This window comes from Stenella coeruleoalba (genome assembly GCF_951394435.1).
Source record: "Stenella coeruleoalba genome assembly, chromosome: 3".
Taxonomy (NCBI): domain Eukaryota; kingdom Metazoa; phylum Chordata; class Mammalia; order Artiodactyla; family Delphinidae; genus Stenella; species Stenella coeruleoalba.
The window spans coordinates 145,576,218-145,598,429 of record NC_137148.1 but is presented as its reverse complement, the minus strand read 5'-3'; the positions used below and the strand labels follow the sequence as shown (position 1 = coordinate 145,598,429).

Here is a 22,212-nt window from a genome sequence, read left to right as displayed (position 1 = left end):
TGCTTTTGCTGCATTCCAGCAAGCACTGGCTGAGACACTGTGTTAGGTACTTCCTACCCATCTCACTTATTGTTCCTTACAGCACTTTGAGGAAGTCTTTATTATTATTATTGTTGTTGTTATTATTGTTATTTTACAGATGAGAAGACTAGGTTTCAGAGAGGTTTAGTAACTTGCCCATGGTCACACAGTTAATAATCAGTGGAGTCAGGATACCACCCCAGGGATGTCTTACTCCTAAATCTGTGCTCTTAACCAGTCTTCTATATTGACTCAGTAGAATGGATTGTAAGTAGAAAACAAAAACTGAAACAAAAAATCCCATAAGTTTTGGTATGTTGTGTTTCCATTTTCATTTATCTCAAGATATCTTTTGATTTCTCTTTTGATTTCTTCTTTGACCCATCGGTTGTTCAGAAGCATACTGTTTAATCTCCACATATTTGCAAATTTTCCAGTTTTCTTCTTGAGGTTTTTTTCCAGTTTCATACCACTGTGGCTGGAAAAGATGCTTGATATAATTTCAGTCTTCTTAAATTTATTAAGACTTGTTTTGTGGCCTAGCATATGATCTACCCTGGAGAATGTTCCATGTGTGCTTGAGAAGAATATGTATTCAGCTGCTACTGAGTGGAATGTTTCTCTATATGTCTGTTAGGTCCAGCTGGTATGTATAGTTCAATTCCAATCATAATTTCATCTTTCAATAAGTTACTCGTCTTTATGGGTAAGCAAAAGCACCATCCAGGACCCATATACTTTGAGGATATTTTTTTCCCTTAGCAAGTAGGAATTTATTGGTGTTCCTTTCTCTATTCATTCCAACCTTGGCCCATCTCATAACTTGGGGAACACATTCAGAAGACCAAATGCTCTGATTTGTGAGTCAATTTTAAAACACAGAGCAGAAGGAAGCATATTCTTAAATATTATATGAATATGCATATATGTACATGAGGAATCAGAATTATATTTGCAAACAGCACAAGAATCACATGTGCTTATATACTTTATTGATTTTCCTCAGCTCTTAAAAATGCCTTAATAAATCTAGTTGCTACCAAAGGACCAGCTATAAAAAAAAAGTCCAGCTTAATTTAAAGTTGAAGATATTAACCTGCATTTGTCCTGCAGCCTATAAGACTCTGATGAGTTCCTTTCTGGCATGAGTGAACTGGAACCTTAGCTGAAATGGGGCTGCAAACCCACTGGGGTTTCCCTTGTTCTGTAGTTCATTAAAAGTTTTTCTTGGGGATGGCTTGATCTAAATTGTTCCATCACAGGTTCTTAGATGAAGACAGAGCAAGCAAGGATATAAACATAACACCTCACCAAAGATTGGGAATATTTTATAAAAGCAAAATGCTTCAGCAAGAAGTTACACGAGAGATGTCTAGTGATGGGGACAGGGCAGTGACACGTACTGGGGCTCGACAAGAGGCTTTCTCAGCTGCAGCTCCATTGGCACTCGGTACCTGATCATTCTTCACTGTAGGAGGCTGTCCTGTATATCGTGGGATGTTTAGAATATTCCTGGCCTCTACCCGCCAGATGCCAGTAGCAATCTCCTCCCAGTCCTGACAAGCAAAGATGTCTCCAGACTTCCCAAAATGTCCCCTGGGGGTCAAAATTGCCCCTGGATGAGAACCACTGGTCTAGAGACAGTCAAACCTGGTTCAGTCTCCCCTCTGCCATTTTCCACCTGTGAGACCTTCAGCAAGGATTTGACCTCTCTGTGCCTTAACTTCCTCGTGTGTAAAATAGAGATAACTGCACTTTCAATTGTATTGGGTTGTTTGTGAGGAAGGAATTAAGATAATGCATGCACAGCATTTACCATAACGTCTGGCGAACAGTCTACACAAAGTGGTAGTTATGATTATCATTAACTACTTTGACTTTCTAAAGTGTTCCAGCAAACAAGCCACAGACTCTAGCTCCTTCTCTGCACGAGCCCAATTATCAGGCACTTGGTCTAAGCAGAGAGTAAACAGAGAAGCAGAATAGCCAAAAGAATCTCCCTGCAGGAAATGCATTGTTACTGCCTCCAGATGAAAGCAGGCTCTTCTCCTATGATCGGGCTTGTTGATAGGACCTGGACACCTTGATTTATCGTCCGTATCCCTAAGAATGGATACAAACCAAATGCAAAATCAAGTTGCCTGTCAATAAGCAAAAAATGATTCCATTAGTGACCAAAATGCCTCAGTGGCCATCAGAAGTGGGTCCCAATAGCATTTCCAGCCACATCTTTTTCCTCATTTTGATTGGGGTTTCTAAAACCTCACATTTACATTTGCACATCTTCACATCTGCAGGAATGTGACAGACTGTAAACTCTGTGAGGAAAGTGACTCTGTTCACTGCTGTGTTCCCAGTGACGAGGACAGTGCCCAGCTTAGAGAAGGATCCAATAAATATCTATTGAATGACCGTACTTCCCTCCAACCAGCATTTGTGTTCTCAGCACCCTGAGCGTTGCCCTTTCACACACTTCCAGCAGGAGAGAGCTGGCTGGAAGTATTTTATCCTCAGCCTCTAAATCCCCTGTTGTCTTTTTTTTTTTTATATTTAATTTTTTAATAACTTTATATATTTATTTTAATTAATTTATTTATGTACTAATTTATTTTTGGCTGCATTGGGTCTTTGTTGCTGCGCACAGGCTTCAGTAGTTCTGGCTCACGGGCTCTAGAGAGCAGACTCGGTAGTTGTGGCTCACGGGCTTAGTTGCTCCGCAGCATGTGGGATCTTCCCGGACCAGGGCTTGAACCCGCGTCCCCTGCACTGGCAGGCGGATTCTTAACCACTGCGTCACCAGAGAAGTCCTCCTCTGTAGTCTTTACAGAGCTTAAATTTAGAACTGCTCCTAATTCTTTCAGACAGTAAAGCAAGGAGGTCAGGAATGGTTTGCCCCTGGAAGGCTGGTTTGGTAGAAAGACAATGGGTTTTGGTGACTGACGGATCCCAGCTCCGACATCTGCTGGCTGTGTGACCTTGGACAAGTTAATTCATCACATTAAAACGTGGCTTCCTCCTCTGTTAGAAAGCTGAGGGTAACAGCAGCAGCCCCAAAGGCTGTGGCGATAATTGAGATGAATGATCACTTGGTGGCTAATATTTATTGAATGCTGGCCGTAAGTATACACTGCCTGGTGTAACCCTTCGACTCTCATATGAGTTAGCACTATTACCATCCCCATTTTACATACGATGAAACTGAGGCTCTCTTAGCAAGCAGCAAAGCCTGTATTTTACCTCAGAACTTTCTGACTATCCAAGGCCCCTTCCACAATGCCTGGTGTGTGGTAGACACTCACTATGTATTGAGCAAATGAAGGAAGTAATTAAGGAAAAGAAGGTCAAACTCGAGACTGCTTAATAACTCTTAGCGTGAGAAAAATGTCTTCGTATTCATTAGCAATTAGTACCCCACACGCTGAGATGTTAAACCTAGCAGAAGAGAAAATGTTTATGGGTAAAACGGAATAGAGGCTTTCTGAAGGCAACAGACATTTTAGATATAGATATAGTCAGGTTCACGGGAACTGATGTTAGGAAAACAACTCGACTCTGAAAATGAATGTTTAGCTATCCTCTTTTCAGAAAGCAAACATTCCCTGACTGCTGTAATTTCCCCTAAGTGTTCTCACTCTGTTCAAGTCTGAAAAGGACAGAAGAGCCAAGTCACAGCAGAGGTAGGCACAGCACATGTGAGTGATTTGGAACCCCTAGATGTAGATGCCACCATTTTGCTGGTCACCTCCTGGGGACCCTCTGCCACAGCATATGACACAGTGCATTTGTCCAGTCCCTGCCCATACCTCACTACTTCAGTTTGATTCTGGACATCACACAAGCCCAGACACAGGACCTGAGGAATGAGCTATATTACCCTGGAAGGAGTGGGGCATTTCACTACTTCCAACCTGCCACAGACAGAGTCAGCTCCCAACACAGTTTGTGCTTGGCAGCCTGGAACTACTTACATTTAGGACTTAGTCTCAAATCAGTACTTGCAGAAAGGAGAACCCAGAGATTGCAAAGGGGCAGCTTTCAGATGTGTTTGGTTTGCCCCCCAAATTATTTAAAAATTTAAAATCTGTTACCAACAATTAAAAATTGGAACATTTTAACACTAAACTCTGGCTTCTTCTGAAAACTCCTTGGCTCTAATGATGCAGGACCTGGGTATCACCTGACAATGAAGGCTGACGCTGAGCAGCGGCTGTGCCCTGGGAGTCATTGTTCTCTCTTCGGATCTTTCCCTCAGCCTGCTTCACTCATTTACGTTACCCTGAAGGCACTTGAATTTGTAGCCCTTCCTAAAACCACTATAGAAAGTAATAATAATAACGGTTCCTCAGATCTACTGAACACTCTGCAGGGCCTCACTTAATTCTGACCACAGCCCAGCAAGAGGGTTATGACTAGCATCTTGTTTTGTAAATGAGTACCTGAGGCTCAGAGAGCTTCAACCACTTGCTCAGGGTCACACAGCTGCAAAATGGAAGAGCAGGGATTCAAACCTGTGTCTCTCTGGTTCCAGAGGCCGGTTCCTTCCCTAATACTGAACTGCTTTGGCTGGGGAGCAATCACAAAGGTGCCCCTAGTCCTCTGTGCAGGCATTCCCACAGGAACATGGATCCTCATTAGGAGTGATCTGGGGGTTAATAAACCCACAAATTAGCTCCATAAAGTGTTACTGATGGAAATTCTGATGTGGCTAATACAGTTAACGCTCAGTGAGCTGCAGCCACCCACAGCATCTGAATCAGACTGTCACTTTCCATTTAAATGATGGGGAACCTTCTTTTTTTCTTTTCCTTTTCTGGCCACGCTGGGTCTTCGTTGCTGTATGCGGGCTTTCTCTAGTTGTGGAGAGCGGGGTCTACTCTTGGTTGCAGAAGAGGCTTCTCATTGTGGTGGCTTCTCTTGTTGCGGAGCACGGGCTCTAGGCACACGGGCTTCAGTAGTTGTGGCACGTGACTCAGTAGTTGTGGTGCACGGGCTTAGTTACTCCACAGAATGTGGGATCTTCCCAGAACAGGGCTCGAACCTGTGTCCCCTGCATTGGCAGGCGGATTCTTAACCACTGCGCCACCAGGGAGTTCCTGGGGAGCCTTCTTAATTGACTGGGGAGCCCTCACGAGGGGGAAGAATAAGTTGGGAGGCCCCCATGTGACTGAGACAAGATGAGCCAAGGGGGCTCCTGAGGTCGCCATCATGATCCCTCCTGGCCCCTCCCCCTCCCCCTCCTACAGGCTCTCCCCCTGCTGCTCACCTACATCCTCCCCCCATGACTCCCACTGAGGAGAAGTTGCCCAGAAATGAGACCTTGGAGGTATGTTTGAACACCCTGGGAGAAATTCCATAGACAGGCAGACCGTACAGAGGAGCAAGTCGTTCTTTAAAAAATAAAACACACCTCAGCTACTTGGTAAGCCCAATGCAGAAAGGAGAGACAACTTCCATTAAGATGCAGGGGGAAAACCACCCTCAGAGCCAAACCACTCTCTGGGGGCCAGATCATCAGGCCTCTTGCTAAAGATGCCGTCAGCACATCACCATAACCCAAGACGCGTACAAAGGATTAGACTACCCCCAAGAACCTGTTACCTTCTACTCCTCTCAAAGCCAGGGAGGCTTTCGTTGCCCTCAGGGTGAGGTCCAAGCTCCCTGAAAGATGACCCAGCCCCCGCCAACCTTTCTCCAGACTTAACTCTGTTCTCACGTCTTCCCCGAATGCGTTCTACCCTCCTGTTCCTCCAGAGAACCTGCTCTCTCTTATATCCATGCTTGGAGGGCTTCCCGCATAGTGTTTCCTGAAGTGATTTACTTCCTCCGTTGCCCCATTTGCTGCCACCCCCAAACCCTTCACCTGGCTAAGTCCTGCTCATCTTCCATGCTCACACCCGATGTCCCTTTCTTTGAAGAGACTCCCCTACCCATGGCGCCTCACGCTCAAGCCACCACAAAAACATATCATCGATGCCTGCCTCTCCTATGGACTCCTACAGCATGTGGCTTCCTCATGGTGGGTGCTCATCACACTGCATTGAAATGAACGCTTTTCCTTTATGACTCTTTCACTACCCAGTGAGCTCTGGGGGAACATCTCAACTCACTGCTGTAGCCCAGTACCCATCCCAGTTCCTGCAGATCAAGGGTGCTTGGGAAGGTTTTGAGGAAGGAATACATGAACAGGAGTAGGGTTCTCCACTCTATAAAACACTCAGCACCACATGGGGAACCTTAGTTCTCAGATGGCCCCACAGAACCTCAGCAGCATGAAACCTATAAAACAGCTGAGACTCACTGTTTCCTACTTTCCTCTACCCCGGCCATGGCCTTTCCCTCTAGGGAGTCACTCCACCTGACTCAATCACATCGAAGCCAAGAGCATGAGCTCTCGAGTATGTAAGTCCCTGGGTTCCAAACCCTTTGTGCTACTTACTGCTGTGGGAGCTTAGCAAAGTTACTCAACTTCTCTGTGTTTCAGCTTCCTAAACCGGAGCTCACTGTGTAGCTGTGAGGATTAAATGAAATAGAATTCACAGCCTTTAAAAGAGCACCTGGTCCATAGTAACTGCACAGTGATGTTACTTATTATCACACCTCTTCACTCCCGGGAGAGGTTGTCTTGGCAGTTCATCACCTCCTTACTGGGGGAGCTAACACATGCTTGGACTAACCTGTCATTACTCTCCTGCACTTCCCTTGGTCTTGTTAATGTTTTTGTGCTGTCTGCCCTGATGGATGGAGTAATCCCTGAAGGTCAAGATGCCCTCTCACTTGTACTGTGGGGCCTGTAGTGACCCTGCATAGAGAGCTGGAGAACCAAACAGTTTGACTGACTGCACATCCGGGTGATCTTTCTCTTCTGCAGGGTGACGCCTTAGATGGATGGTACGGTACACAGCACCCGGGTTCTGAACGCGAGGTAGGAGAGGGTGTCACTGACCCCAGGACCAGGCACTCTTACAAACTGGCCACCACCGAAGAAGGGGGTGCCTTCCTTACCAAAAGACGTAAGCAAACATGGTGGTCACATCATAGCCCATGGCTGAGAGGATCCAGAAAATCCTACAAGTGCCCCTGGAAAATCCTGGTTTGAACCCATTATTTTGTCCCTGTATAACTATTTTTCTCAGGACAACAAGAAGATTCATTTTAAAACACAAACGTGCTCATGTCTCTCTCTCATACACACACAAACCTACACACACACCCACACACCCTGCTTGGAACTCTTAAAGTCATCCCGCTGTTTTCAGAATCACCTGAAAGACTTAACATGACCTTTAGGACCAGCATTACCGCCCCTGCCCATCCTCTCAGGGCCCACCCTGGCCTGCTCCCTGGGCTCCAGCCACAGCGGCCTTTCTTTAGCTATTACACAGGCCAAGCACCTCCTTGCCTCAGGACCAAGATGCACAGCGTTCTTCTGCCTGAAACACCCTCCTTCCATGCCCAGCCGCTCACCTAGATCACTCGCCCCATCTCTCCTGAGCTCAAATGTCACTTTCTCAGAAAGTACTTCCCTTATCCTCGATGTGAATTTGGTCTCCCTGTTACTCCCTCAGAGGACCCCATCTTTTCTCACAACACTTAGCACATCTTATAATTGCATAGTTATTTGTGTGTTTATTTGCTTACCATTGTTTCCTACCCACGGCTAAGTTCCAAAATGGGCAGGACCATGACTGTTTGCTATTCCAGTTTTATCCCGGGTGACCCACAGTGCTAGGCACATGGTGAACTGCTAATCAACTCTTTGCTTGTCTTTATCAATTTACTTAAATTAAATTCCAGAACAGGTTTTACATGCGTCTTGGTAATAGGAGGAAATATTTTTCAGTTTTTTTCACCATCAAGAGCTCTTTTCTTGCTCCCCCTCTCCCAACAGACTTCATGTATTGAAAGACAGCAGGTAGCAAACTCTACATATTAAGTCATAATTAACTTACTTTATCACCTTATTCATCAAAGGCATATATAACGAATTAGTAGCAGTGGACAAAGGAGATGACATTCTTGACATAATTACAGCCAAATCAGAGAAACAGTAGCTCCAGAAGATCTCTTTGGCCTAAAAGTCCTGATATGCCCTGCCTCCTGCCAGCCAGTCTTCTCCTGACATTTCCCACATGCCCTTGCCCCACCAAATAACCAAGTTCAGGTAGAGGGAGCAACATTCATTTCCCTGCCTAGACTAGGCACACCTTTGACTTTGCCTCTCCCTTCATCTTCACGTACTTGAACTCCTACTCATCCTAAAAAGTGTAGCTCAAGGGTCACCTCCAACAGGAAGCATTTCCCCACTACAGTAATGGGTCAGGGTCCTGGTAGGTAGATTTCCACAGTACCCCAAAGTTGCTTAGAGCTTGCCTCTTACCACACTGTCTGTAGCTTGCCCATCTCATCCTTTAGACTCGAGAACGTCAAGGTATTCCTGATGCCCAACACAATCTTTGGCACATATCAGGTGTTTGATAAAAATATATTGGGAGGGAGAAAGGAGAGAAGGGAGGAAGGAAGGAAGGGAGGAAGGGAGGAAAGGAAAAGAGAGTTTGTGGTTTCTAGTCATGGGGAAAAAAGATAGGACATTTTGGGAAAATCCCATCATCTTAGTAGAGAGAAATGACATAATTGAAAATCAATACCAATTAGTATATTGTTAGGGTATAGAAACCTGATAGCATTAATTAGGGCTATAGGACTCCAGAATATTTTTTTTTCTGTGAAACCTGAGGCAAAGAAAATAAGACATAAAAACTTCTGGAGTTAAAAAAAGCACAGTATGAACATAGCGGAGACCCACTGGTTAGGCAGTCTTCATGCATCAACAAGGAGTGGAGAGGAACACCGTGAGCCTCACCTTTGACAGCAATATCTTCCCTGAACAAAATGTGATATGCAGAGATCCTTTCCCAGGACACTAATCTCCAAAAAAAGCAACTCAAAGTCAAAGGCCTTCCCAGACCTGCTCCAAACTCAAGTCTCCAAGTGGCTCTGCACAGCCCAGGACAAAAATTCATATTCTCCATTACTGATCTTTTTGGCCCCTCTAGCTATCTGCAGACCCACTTAAGGAGGGCAAGACTGGCTCGTTTCTGACACACACGATCGTAGCCATTGATTCTGGTGCTGACTTAGCATCATGTTTCTAGGTGGTAGGCAGGCTCTCCCACCAAGGTCTTATTACATCTGCCTCTGCAGGGAGAAAGCCAGGAATACTGGCCCCATTCATGGACAGTGGAATAGAAGGCTCATTGCAGGGTGCCAGCCACTCTCAGGATCGGAAGCCCTTTTTCTACCCAATGAGCCATTCTGTGTGGGCATCCTCGATGCAAGAGTAGGTGTGGTTCAATTTCCCTTAGTTCAGTTCAACAGTCACTTTGTCATCACAATCCTTGTTGCTAACACTTACTAACATCTTATTAGATGCCTAGCACTCTGTCTCATCATCTCTTTTCATCCACACATCAGCCATTTGAGACAGGTCCCTTTTACTCACCATTTAGCATTTTATATACTTGGAAACCAAGACACAGAGAGCATACACCATTCACCCAAACGAGATTTAAACCCAGATCTATCTGACTCTACAGCCTGAGTCCTTACCCACTGGGCACTACTGTTGAAATCACCATTCTACCACCTTTCATTTCTTCCCTGTAGCCTCTGTGATTGCTTAAGTTTTCCATTTGATCATCTCACTTATTGCTTCCTATCATCACAGGGATTGGCAGACTATGGCCTACATCTCATCCACTCCCTGTTTGTGTAAATAAGGCTTTACTGGAACACCACCAGGCTCATTCATTTATGTATTACCTATGGCTGCTTTCATGCTACAATGACAGAGCTGAATAGTTGTAACAGAGACCTCCAGAGCTGCAAATATTTACTATCTGACCCTTGATAGAAATAGTCTGCCAACCTCTGATACAACAGATAAGGCAAACACTTGCCAAAAGCTTACCTTTTATTATCTCATTTAACACATACTACAATTGCATGTGTGTGTGCGCGTGATGCACACGCACAGGGTACTCTTATCAATCCCATTTTACAGACAGAGAAACTGAGGCGCAAAGAGGTCACAGCTAATAAATGATAGAGCCAGAATTCAAACGCAGGCTGTCAGGCTCCAGAGCCCATGCTCCTAGCCATATGCTACAGCTGTCTGCTATGAGCCTGGCACTGTGGAGGCACTGGCCATACATGCTGAGCAGGATATGGCCTTGTCCCAAAAGAGCCCCAGTGAGGGAGGAGATGATGGCAGTCCAGCTGATGAATGCCTGGATGGAGGAGAGCAGGGCTGGGGCTGTGGGAGCCCCAGGGATGTGCACTTGCTTATGTCGATGGCAGATGGGACACACAGGAGGTTGGTGACAAGTGACACAGTCACTTCTGACAAGGGGAACATTTCCTGAAATCTGCTGACAATTGCTTGGCCAAATGATTTGCTAATAGTCTTTATCTTAAGTAATAATTTAAAAAGGGATTTGGTTGCTCTAGCCAGCCTGCTCCTTGATTTGTAAGGGAGCAAATTTGTAGGAAATGGGTTTTGTTATAACTGTTAATCTACATTCAAGGGAGAAAAGCTCATCTCATCTTTGGAGAGTCTGCTCCTATATTACATGGACTTGGAAAATATGAAAGTGGCCTGGGGTGCAGGAGTCATCTCTACTCTCCCTGGCAGTGCCGTGAACCTCCCCACTTGGCCCTGAAAGTTTGGCCGTCCAAACATTTGCATGGGCAGGGAGCTCACTACCTAACAGGCAGTTCACCCCACTGTTGGATTACTTGAGTTTGGGGGAATTGTTACCTTTAGCTGAGACTTAGTTTGCATCCTTGAGGCACTCAACCAAGGAGTTCTGATTCCTTTTTTCAGACACATCGCAGAAAAATGCTGCCCCCATCCCCCCACTTGACTGGGTAGTGAAGTCTTCACCTGGAACCTATTTCTCTCATATGGGTTAAAGAACTCACATTCCTTCAACCAATTTTATCATGATACTTCTCAAATCTCATCAGAATTATCTTTTCTATTGGAGTTTAGGACTGAAATTTTAGATTTGAAAAAACTTTTTATAGTGAATATTCTCATGGTAAATTTTTCTTAGAGCTCAAAGCTATGAAAAAGGTCATTACTTGTGATGAAATGACACATTTTATGTACTAAGTAATGATAATGACATGCCCCACGGGGTTTCCCTTTTTGCCATGGGTTACTAGGAAGCTCACACCAAAGTTTATGCTCAGTTTTTCTCCTCTTTCCTAACTCTGTTTTTTGCTTCCTATCTTCTGTTAGTTACTATTGCTTTTAGTTTTACGATATCTGCTTTTTTATGGTAAACTACCACGTTCATTCACTTCTATATCAGTCAGTTCTCACAAACGCTGAGTGTAGTAGGTAGGAGATGAATGATAAATACATGTGTTTCATAGATGAGAGTTTGAGCAGCATGTCTGGTGAGTGATAGAAGCCTTTGTTGGTTCTCACACTTTGATGGTAATGATGGTGATGATGATGCCAAGAGTCATGATACTAGGAATGATAACAGGAGCCAACATTTATTCAGTGCTCATGGCCTCCCCTGAATGCTTTACAAGTGTAATTTCATTTAAACCTTACAGCCAACTTATGAAGTAATGTTATTAGCCACATATTACAGATGGAGAAACCGAAGCACAGAGAGGTTAGGTAGTTTACCCTAAGTCATAGATTCAGAAAATGGCAGAGCCAGCATCAAAAGCTGGGCAGTCCATCTTCAAAATGTATGCCCTTGTCCACCGTGCTATACTACCTAAGTGATCTGACCACTCCAAACCGCTCCACAGGGATCCTGGTATTTCAGATGAAGACAGCCATTCATAGCAACTCTGGCCTGTGTGGCTGTGGACCTCATTCTAGGGAATATTGAGGTGAGCTTTAGGGAGCTGCTCACCATCACCCCCCCACACACACACACACACCCAGCAGCAGTGTTTCTGGCTCCCTCCTCCTGTCCCAGTGCTCTGGGTGCCCCTCCCAGCCCCTGTGCCTCTGCTCAGCAAGCCAACCTCCAACACAAGACCAGCAGGAATTGTGGAGGGTGGCCAGGGCCTGGCTTGAGACCATGCCATTTGTATAAAGGTCTCTGTTCAAGCAAGGGCAGGGGATGGGGGTGGGGGCAATCAGGGGACAATGGCCAAGCCAGAAAATAGGAAAGAAGGAAGGAAGGAAGCCAAGAGGTCTGCTGCCTGGGGGAGCTCTCAGCAGGATAGGATGATGAATGCCAGGTGCTTCTCCCCAGGCTAGGGGCAGGGGTGGAGACTCGGGGGGCTGCAGGTGGCTAAGAGTGAGGACCCCTGGGCCCTGGGAAAGCAGTCTGCCCAGCTCAGTGCTTTTCTCCATCTCCTACCCTGGAGGGTAAGAAGAGGGCTGAGGCTGCCTGGCTCTCTCTGCCCACATGTCCTTCCCCTTGCAAGAAGGAAGGGAGGGAATAAGGAGGGACAGGAAGGCAGAGAAGAAAAGGAGAAATAAGGAGGAGGAGGGAAGATGTTTAAACACGAGCTTTCATCTTTTTTTTTTTTTTCAAGCTTTCATCCTTTTGTGATTTGACCAGTATCAGTATGCCACAGGGCGTCCTTGTCATTAGGCCAACACCGTGGGCCCATCAAGTGAGAGGCAATGAGAGGTGTCCTCGCCCACCTGTGACTTGCAAGGGAGGCAGATGGGGTTTCAGAACTAGTACTTGTGGGGACCGTACGGGAAGCCAGAAGGGGACACTGATTCCAGCAATGGTCTGAGGTGTCTGCACCAGAGGACCGGGACAGAGTCAGAGAGGAGGAAATGAACAACAAAAGCCACAGAGACATCTGTGGCCCCTTGGGAATCACCAAGCCTCGTGGGGAACACGAAAACCAGAGGAGACATTTGACGGCATTTTCTCCTTAAAGCTCACTTGTATTACTTCACTTCACTCCTTAATGTTACTTGAGATTTGTCCACAGCTCCCAGCAGGCACTTTCAAACCCTGGGATTTTGTCCTCTGTCCCCTGTGTGGGCTGGGGCCCGAGGCATCATGGTAATTGTGGTAAAAATGAGAACAATGGAAGCCACTGTATTTGAGCACCTACTACACGCCGCACATGCTACAGGCTGGGCACACCGTTTGCTCGGCTCAGAATCGAGGGATGGGCTCTTTAACAGCACCGGAGTCCTGCGCAGTCTGCAAACTTCTGCCTGCCACAGAGTTCTCCGTTCATCTGTGATTAGATCAGACCATAAACTTCCCACCCTTCCCTTCTCCTTGTGAAAATTCTGCAGTGCAGGCAGGGATCCAGCAGCAGGAAAGCCTTCACTGCAGCTGCCTGCCAATGCTTTGCGGTACTGGGGTGGGTGGAGTGCTGCAGAGTCCAGGACCTGACAATGACAATTGTCCCTGCTGGGTCTGTGGTGCAGGTCCCTGACAAGGCCGTGCTGTGGGCCACTTCTGTTGGCCCTCACCCAAGGCCCCTCTGGTGGGCGCTGGCCTTCCTCCAGCCCCAATGGACACTCCCTGATCTAAAAAGTTTTGAGGTCCCTTTGGCCACAGCAGACCACACTCAACTTGGGTAAATCTCTCCCCTCCCTTCCACAATTTCCTCATCTGCAGAATGGGAGTGATAATGTCTGGTCTTGGCAGAAATTGGTGTGAGGCCCAAATGGGCCAGTAAATCTGAAAACACTCTGAAAAAACCTTAGCATTTCTATTAAAGACCAAAGGGTCACTGGAGTCATTCTTATTTCTAGTATAACTACTAGAATTTTAATCAACCAAATGCATCTGGCTGGTTTACACAGGAGTATAGGTCCCTTTGGAATGGGGAGACTTTTCCTGTTTTATTCATATCACCTTCAGACAATTATTGAATGAGATTACCAAGTGTAAATCAGACTGATTAAGAAGGGAACAGGTGCCACAAAACCAAAGGAGGTCGTACTGACATGGGGAAGGAGTTTCCTGCCTTCTTTTGCTGTAACTGATCCCTCCCCGCAAACTGAAACGGGAAGTATGGACACCTCCACCTTGAAAAGGAACCTAGACGTGGCCTAATCCAACTCCACACCCAATGAATGAATCCATTTAAACAACGCAAATCATTGTTGCCCAGCTTCTTGCTGGCTCTCCTGGACTTGAGCTGATGGAGAAGAGGACTGAGATGTAACCACTCAACCCTGTGCCCCACTTTCATCTGACACAGAGTTACTCCTCTGATGACAAATACAAAATGGTCCAGATTCTTCTGCATGTCTGAGCAGGCAGCTCCCCCAGTGTCAGGCCTCGGGAAGAGTAAATCAAATTCTTTAAAGTTCAAAGAGTATAACCTTAAAAATGGTAAGAAAACGTCCCGAGTGATGTAGTGAAATAACATGCAGTGAGAGAGATCAGAAAATCTTTCTGGAAAAAATTCAAAAGGCCGAGTAAAATACCGAGATATCTCATCAGACTATTGCTCTTTCCTTTGTGAGAAGAAGCTGGAAGAAGTGACCAGCAATTGCATCTGAAGGTAGTAACACTTCTACCCTGGAGAGAGCAAGCTGGAGGTGACCTTTCTGATGCACCAGCAGGAACAGCTAGTGCCTCTAGCTAGGGGATGTGTGGACCAGAGAACTGTCCCTGCAGGGCAGGTATGCTAAGGTTTGTAGGAGAAGCAATTCCAAGGGATACTGAGTTCCCACCCTTGACACTGAACAGCAAAAGGAATGAATCGCTGACCCACAGGCTCTTCTTAAAGATGCAAGGGAGAATGAGAAGGCAAGCGAAGGGTATGGAGAAGAAGAAAAGAAAAGGAGAAGGGGACAAGGATGAGGAAGGAGGGTGTGATAAAGACAATGCAAGAGAGGTGTCAGGGCAAAGAGAGCAGGGGGGAGATGGAGAGGGAAATCAGGAGGAGGAGAAGGGCAAGAGAGACAGAAGAGGGGAATAAGAGGAGAGAGGAGAGGGAACAGAGGAAGGCTTCGCTGGATTTGTAACCTTTTCTTTCTGAAGCTAGGCTGTAGGTTCGCAGTGATTGCTATGTTCGCTGTACTCTCCTCTGTGCTGTTTTGCATGCCTGGAACATTTCATAATTTAAAAAAGGAAGAGAAGGGAGAAGAAAGAATAAGAATAAAGAGGCGAGAACACAGGGCATGCAGGTCCACAGGGGCCTGGTTCAGGTTCTTCTCCATGAGCACAGCGACTCCCATAGCATTTTGGGTTTTACCCCACTCATGTTGGGGAGGCTTCTGCTCGTCCTGGAAGAGAGGGAGGCCGCCACACTGGGTCTGCATTTTCAGGATGCTCGGCGCCCTCATGGTTCTCCTCAGCCAATTCCCAGAAGAGTGGCCCATGCTCTCCAGAGCCACATCATCAAAACAGAAGCCCAGAGCGAGCTGTGTGGCTGACAGGGTCTTGGGGCTCAAGCCAGTGTCAGGCCTGAGACTCTGAGGTGGGAGAGCCAAGTTCAGGACATTGGTCCACCAGAGACCTCCCGGCCCCACGTAATATCAATCTGCAAGAGCTTTCCCAGAGATCTCTGTCTCATGGAGGCTAAACAATACGCTACTAAATAACCAAGAGATCACTGAAGAAATCAAAGAGGAAATCAAAATATACCTCAGTGCTAAGACCCAGCTGCACTCAACGGCCAGCAAGCTCCAGTGCTGGACGGCCCGTGCCAAACAACTAGCAAGACAGGAACACAACCCCACCCATTAGCAGAGAGGCTGCCTAAAATCATACTAAGTTCACAGACACCCCAAAACACACCACCAAATGCAGCTCTGCCCACCAGAAAGACAAGATCCAGCCCCACCCACCAGAACACAGGCACCAGTCCCCTCCACCAGGAAGCTTACACAGCCCACTGAACCAACCTTACCCTCTGGGTGCAGACACCAAAAACAACAGGAACTATGAACCAGCAGCCTGTGAAAAGGAGACCCCAAACACTGTAAGTTAAGCAAAATGAGAAGACAGTGAAATATGCAGCAGATGAAGGAGCAAGGTAAAAACCCACCAGACCAAACAAATGAGGAGGAAATAGGCAGTCTACCTGAAAAAGAATTCAGAGTAATGATAGGAAAGATGATCCAAAAGCTTGGAAATAGAATGGAGAAAATACAAGAAATGTTTAACAAGGACACAGAAGAACTAAAGAGCAGACAGTGATGAACAACACAATAAATGAAATTAAAAATTCTCTAGAAGGATATAAATAGCAGAATAACTGAGGCAGAAGAACAGATAAGTGACCCGGAAGATAAAATAGTGTAAATAACTACCGCAGAGCAGAATAAAGAGAAAAGAATGAAAAGAACTGAGGACACCCTCAGAGGCCTCTGGGACAACATTAAACGCACCAACATTCGAATTATAGGGGTCCCAGAAGAAGAAGAGAAAAAGAAAGGGACTGAGAAAATATTTGAAGAGATTATAGTTGAAAAATTCCCTAATATGGGAAAGGAAATAGTCAATCAAGTCCAGGAAGCGCAGAGAGTCCCATACAGGATAAATCCAAGGAGAAACACGCCAAGACACATATTAATCAAACTATCAAAAATTAAATACAGAAAGCTGGAGTAGCAATTCTCATATCAGACAAAATAGACTTTAAAATAAAGACTATTACAAGAGACAAAGAAGGACACTACATAATGATCAAGGGATCGATCCAAGACAAGATATAACAATTGTAAATACTTATTCACCCAACATAGGAGCACCTCAATACATAAAGCAAATGCTAACAGCCATAAAAGGGGAAGTCAACAGTAACAATGTAATAGTAGGGGACTTTAACACCCAACTTTCACCAGTGGACAGATCGTCCAAAATGAAAATAAATAAGGAAACATGAGCTTTAAATGACACGTTAAACAAGATGGACTTAATTGATATTTATAGGACATACCATCCAAAAACAACAGAATACACTTTCTTCTCAAGTGCTCATAGAACATTCTCCAGGATAGATCATATCTTGGGTCACAAATCAAGCCTTGGTAAACTTAAGAAAATTAAAATTGTATCAAGTATCTTTTACAACCACAATGCTATGAGACTAGACACCAATTACAGGAAAAAAACACTGTAAAAAATACAAAGACATGGAGGCTAAACAATACGCTACTAAATGACCAAGAGATCACTGAAGAAATCAAAGAGGAAATCAAAATATACCTAGAAACAAATGACAATGAAAACATGATGATCCAAAACCTATGGGATGCAGCAAAAGCAGTTCAAAGAGGGAAGTTTATAGCAATACAATCCTACCTCAAGAAACAAGAAATATCTCAAATAAAAAATCTAACCTTACACCTAAACCAATTAGAGAAAGAAGAACAAAAAAACCCCCAAAGTCAGCAGAAGGAAAGAAATAAAAAAAATCAGATCAGAAGGACTTCCCTGGTGGCGCAGTGGTTAAGAATCTGCCTGCCAATGAAGGGGACATGGGCTCGAGCCCTGGTCCGGGAAGATCCCAAATGCTGCAGAGCAACTAAGCCCACGTGCCACAACTACTGAGCCTGTGCTCTAGAGCCTGTGAGCCACAACTACTGATCCTGCGTGCCACAACTACTGACGCCTGTGCACCTAGAGCCCGTGCTCCACAACAAGAGAAGCCACCGCAATAAGAAGTCCATGCACTGCAACGAAGAGTAGCCCCTACTCACCGCAACTAGAGAAAGCCTGTGTGCAGCAACAAAGACCCAACGCAGCCAAACATTAAATTAATTAATTAATTAAAAATAAGAACAGAAAAAGAAATGAAGTACACTAGCAAAGATCAATAAAACTAAAAGCTGGTTCTTTGAGAAGATAAACAAAATTGATAAACCATTAGCCAGACTCATCAAGAAAAAAAGGGAGAAGACTCAGATCAACAGAATTAGAAAGGAAAAAGGAGGAGTAACAACTGACACTGCAGAAATACAAAGGATCATGAAAGATTACTACAAGCAACTATACGCCAATAAAATGGACAAGCTGGAAGAAGTGGACAAATTCTTAGAAATGCACAACCTTCTGAAACGGAACCAGGAAGAAATAGAAAATATAAACAGACCAAACACAAGCACTGAAATTGAAACTGTCATTAAAAATCTTCCAACAAACAAAAGCCCAGGACCAGACGGCTTCACAGGAGAATTCTATCAAACATTCAGAGAAGAGCTAACACCTATCCTTCTCAAACTCTTCCAAAATATAGCAGAGGGAGGAACACTCCCAAACTCATTCTACGAGGCCACCATCACCCTGACACCGAAACCAGACAAAGATGCCACAAAGAAAGAAAATTGCAGGCCAATATCACTGATAAACACATACGCAAAGAGGTAATATCAACAAAATGTAAAATGCCTAGGTACCTTAATCCACTAATCCTTCTTCCACAAATTTATTCCAAGAAAATAATTAGACAAGTGCTCCAAGGTTCAGAGAGCAAAACATGTTATTTACGGAACTCTTAATAACACCAAGTATTTAGAAACAACCTAAATATCCAGAAAAGGATATTATTTGAATAGATCACGGTATAACTAGACAACGAAGTGCGATGAGCCTACTTAAAAGGATGGTGTGAATCTATGTGCCATAATGTGGAACTTTCTCCATGTTGTTCAGTAAAAAAAGTCTTCCTGTAAACGTGCACGCATATGCAATGTGCCTACTATTAATGTGCAAATGTTGCACAGCAGGGTGCCGAGAGTGAACTTCACCAAATTATTGGTACATAGTGGCTCTTTCTGGGTGGTGAGAAATCAAGTGATTTTCCTTCCTTCCTTTGTTTATCTATCTTAGAAATCAAGTGATTTTCCTTCCTTTCTTTGTTTATCTATACTATTGGAATTTTTACAATGAACATGTAATAATTTAAAAATAGAAAACTGTTTTCAAAGATGAAAATAAAACATGTCAAGGATATACACATTTCCTGGAGAAAAAGCAGGGTGAAAAGCAGAATAATGGCTGACTTTCAGAAGGAAAATGTGGAGTGACTTTGAAACCCGCCTAACAGCCTGACAAGATCAGTCCTTTCCTAGTTCTGGAGAAGGCAGGAAATCCCAGTGGTTAGGAGCTTATGCTCCAGGGTCAGTCCTTGGGTTCAGCAGGTAAGTGACTTGGGACAAATTACTTAAGCTTCTGTGCCTCAGTTTCCTCATTTACGAAATGTGTGACTGACAGCACCTGCCTCTAAGGCTGTCATGAAGATTAAGGACAAGAGTAAATGAACACCTATGACAATGCCTGGCACATAATCAATGTTCACTAGATATTAGCTCTTATGAAAACCAGCTTCAGGCAATCGTAGTCTAAGTGAGTTAACTTTCCCAGAATGAAGCACTAATGAACAGTTAAGGAGAGGGAGAAGGTAGAGGACAATTAAGCAAAGAAATCCACACAAGTAGACATATAAATATCTAGGCTCTGCAGCACAAGGGTTAAAGATATGGGCTGTGTGGTTTTAGACTTAACCTAGTAAGTTTTAATTGCTCATTCTGCAAAAGGGGGGTCATATACAAAAGGCCATTTTAAGGATTAAATGCCAAGTGCTAACACAGTGCTTGGTAATAACAAGTTTTTAACACATATTTGCTAATATTAATAAAAATAATTATTGTTGACTGTGAGATTAGGTAGTGGCTCCCTGTCACTACAGGTATCCAGGCAGGCTTACTTATTACAGGAAGACGACGATGGAGAGAAGACTTAGCCTTGGAAGGAGGGGATGAGCTACTGGATTCTTCCAGATCTAAAGATTCTGCTGTTGTTGAAACACAAAACTGATTTTTAAAATGGAGTTGTTTGGGATTGTTGTGCAGAGTGACTGGGGAGCCCTTTACCAACAGGGCCATCTCCCCAGAGTTACAGGGCGATGCAGCTCTCATAGGCCAGCCCTGCTTTTCAGACAGGTGAGGCAAGTGTTCCCCCAGACTGCCCATTCTCTGTACCAAGAGTGGCTCTACCTGCTCTGGAAAAGCTGCAGATAGCAGCTCTACATGCTCTCCCGCATTCACAAAAAGGAAAGCTAATTGCGTGGTGACAACAGTATTAACAGCAACAGCAAGCCCACGCTGATCACTTACTGTGTCCTGAGCTCTGCGCTGAGGGCTTTGCATGCATTGTCTTATTACTTCCCTCAACAGACCCATGCATATGTAGTGCCTATGCTATATGTGTCATCCCCATTTGACAGATGAAAGCAATGAGGCTTGGAGGGAATAAGTATTGTCAAAAACCCTTCAGCCAGTAAGGGACAGGGGTTTGAACCCAGAATGTGAGAAGTAGTTGCAGGACCTCATGATAAGTTGACAACTCATTAGCATTAGATGAATCCTTTCCTCTTTCAGGACCTGCCACTACCTGTGCCAGCCCCACTGGGTCAGGTGACCCTTCTCAAGGTAGCTGGGAAAGCCGAAATTGCCATTGGCATTATCTAGTAATTCCTGGGGAGAGTAGAACACTGAGAAACAAGGCTTAAGCTGCACCCACAAAACAGCACCCCAAGCAGCAGGATGAAGAACATCTTGGGAGCAAAGCCCCGGTGCTTAGAGAAGCCAGAGGTTTCGACCTTAATGATAAGGCCAAGTACCATAGAGACAGAATACTCCCTCAGAGACATCCAAATACTTGCGGACTGTTTTACCACTTTCATTTTCTTGTAATATCCTTTGGTCAACTCAAGCAGGCTTCAAACTTGCCTCATTCCACTTCTGTGGGTTCCCTCAGACTAGCAGCAAACAGGTGCACTTTGCCATGGCAAGGCCAGGGCACAATCCCCTGCATCTCTCCAGACCTGCACAGGTCCTCAAACTCTGTACTCAAATCACTAATACCGTCTGCCCCGAATACCAGGAAGATGCCAAGGGGACAAAGTCATAACCTCATGTGCAAGAACATGGACTTTGGAGTCATAGACTCCTGGGTTCGTGTCTCAGCTCCTCCACTGGGTACTTATCCTCTCTGAGCCTCAGTTTCCTCATCAGTCCAATGGGGATCATAATACCTCATAGTTTTGTTCCAAGGATTAATGAGATAATGTAAAACTGGAAAAGCAGTGAAGCATTGAGGCTAAGAGCACAGGCTCTGGTGCCAGACTGTTTAAGTTCAGACGCTGGCTCTGTCACTAACTGTGTGTCCTTGGGCCTCAGCATATTCAATTGTAATATGGGGATAATAAGAGTATCCACCTCTATAGGGCAGGGAATGAATGAGTTATGGCTTGGAAAGTGCTTAGAACAGCACCTGGTGCATTGGTGACTAGTTGGTAAACGAGAGTTGTTATGATTAATGCAAGTAAAGCCCACAGCACAGTAAAGATAAGTGTTCAATAAATGGTAACTGTTATTATTACAAGGTACACTCTGCACGGAGAATTTTATGCACAATTTATCTCCTAGAAAGCAATTAAGAAATGAAGACATTAGGGGAAAATCTTGTCCTCTAGCAAAAGTTTCAGTCCGAGCAGAGAGAATCCACCATCCTGTTGCCCTGGCAAGATACCTTAGGAACCCCGTCCACCATTCCCAGGCTCTCCTTTGCTTTACTCAGCCATCCTCTCTTTCAGTAAATACTCATTAAGCACCACAGTGAGCCTAAAGGAGGACTGGAAATACCTAAGCTGTAAAAAAAATGGCTCCAGCTCCTGCCACCCTGGAGCTTACAGGGTAGCAGGGGAGATACACATTAAATAAATACGTACACAAATGATTATTTAGGGACAGCTACAATTTGTGTTATGAAGAATGTGGTGAAAAGGTATAATGGGGGTCCTGATATGATGTAGCATCAGAGGTGTATGTGAGGGAGGAGTCGTTAGAAAAACTTCGTGAGGAAGTGCCGTTTAAGCTGGGACTTCACGGATGAATAGGAGTTGACTGGGGGATGCCTGGGAGTAGAAGGAGGAAGCGATCCAGGCAGACAGGCATTTTGTTCCGAGGCCCTGTAGCCACAAGGTGGCTGGCTCACTAGGGGAAAAGACACAAAGGTAGTAAGTTGACTTACCCCCAGACCATCCACTATCAAAAGCCCTCAGCTGGGAGGTTGGAAATTGGAGAGAAACCCAGGCCCCCAGGAACTGTGTTCTCAGTTGCATCTGTTATCTCTTCCCTTTCAGACTCTCCCCGCCTGGTGGCAAAGGCTGCCAGGTCCCAGACCCTGACCCCGAGGCCAAGCGAACAAACGTTTT

At 45.0% G+C, this 22,212-nt stretch overlaps 1 protein-coding gene across 9 annotated transcripts in view; it reads right to left on the bottom strand.

Annotated features, from left to right (window-relative positions):
- Window positions 1-22,212, bottom strand: part of DOCK2 (dedicator of cytokinesis 2) — a 416,438-nt gene that overhangs the window by 170,429 nt on the left and 223,797 nt on the right. The window lies entirely within an intron of this gene.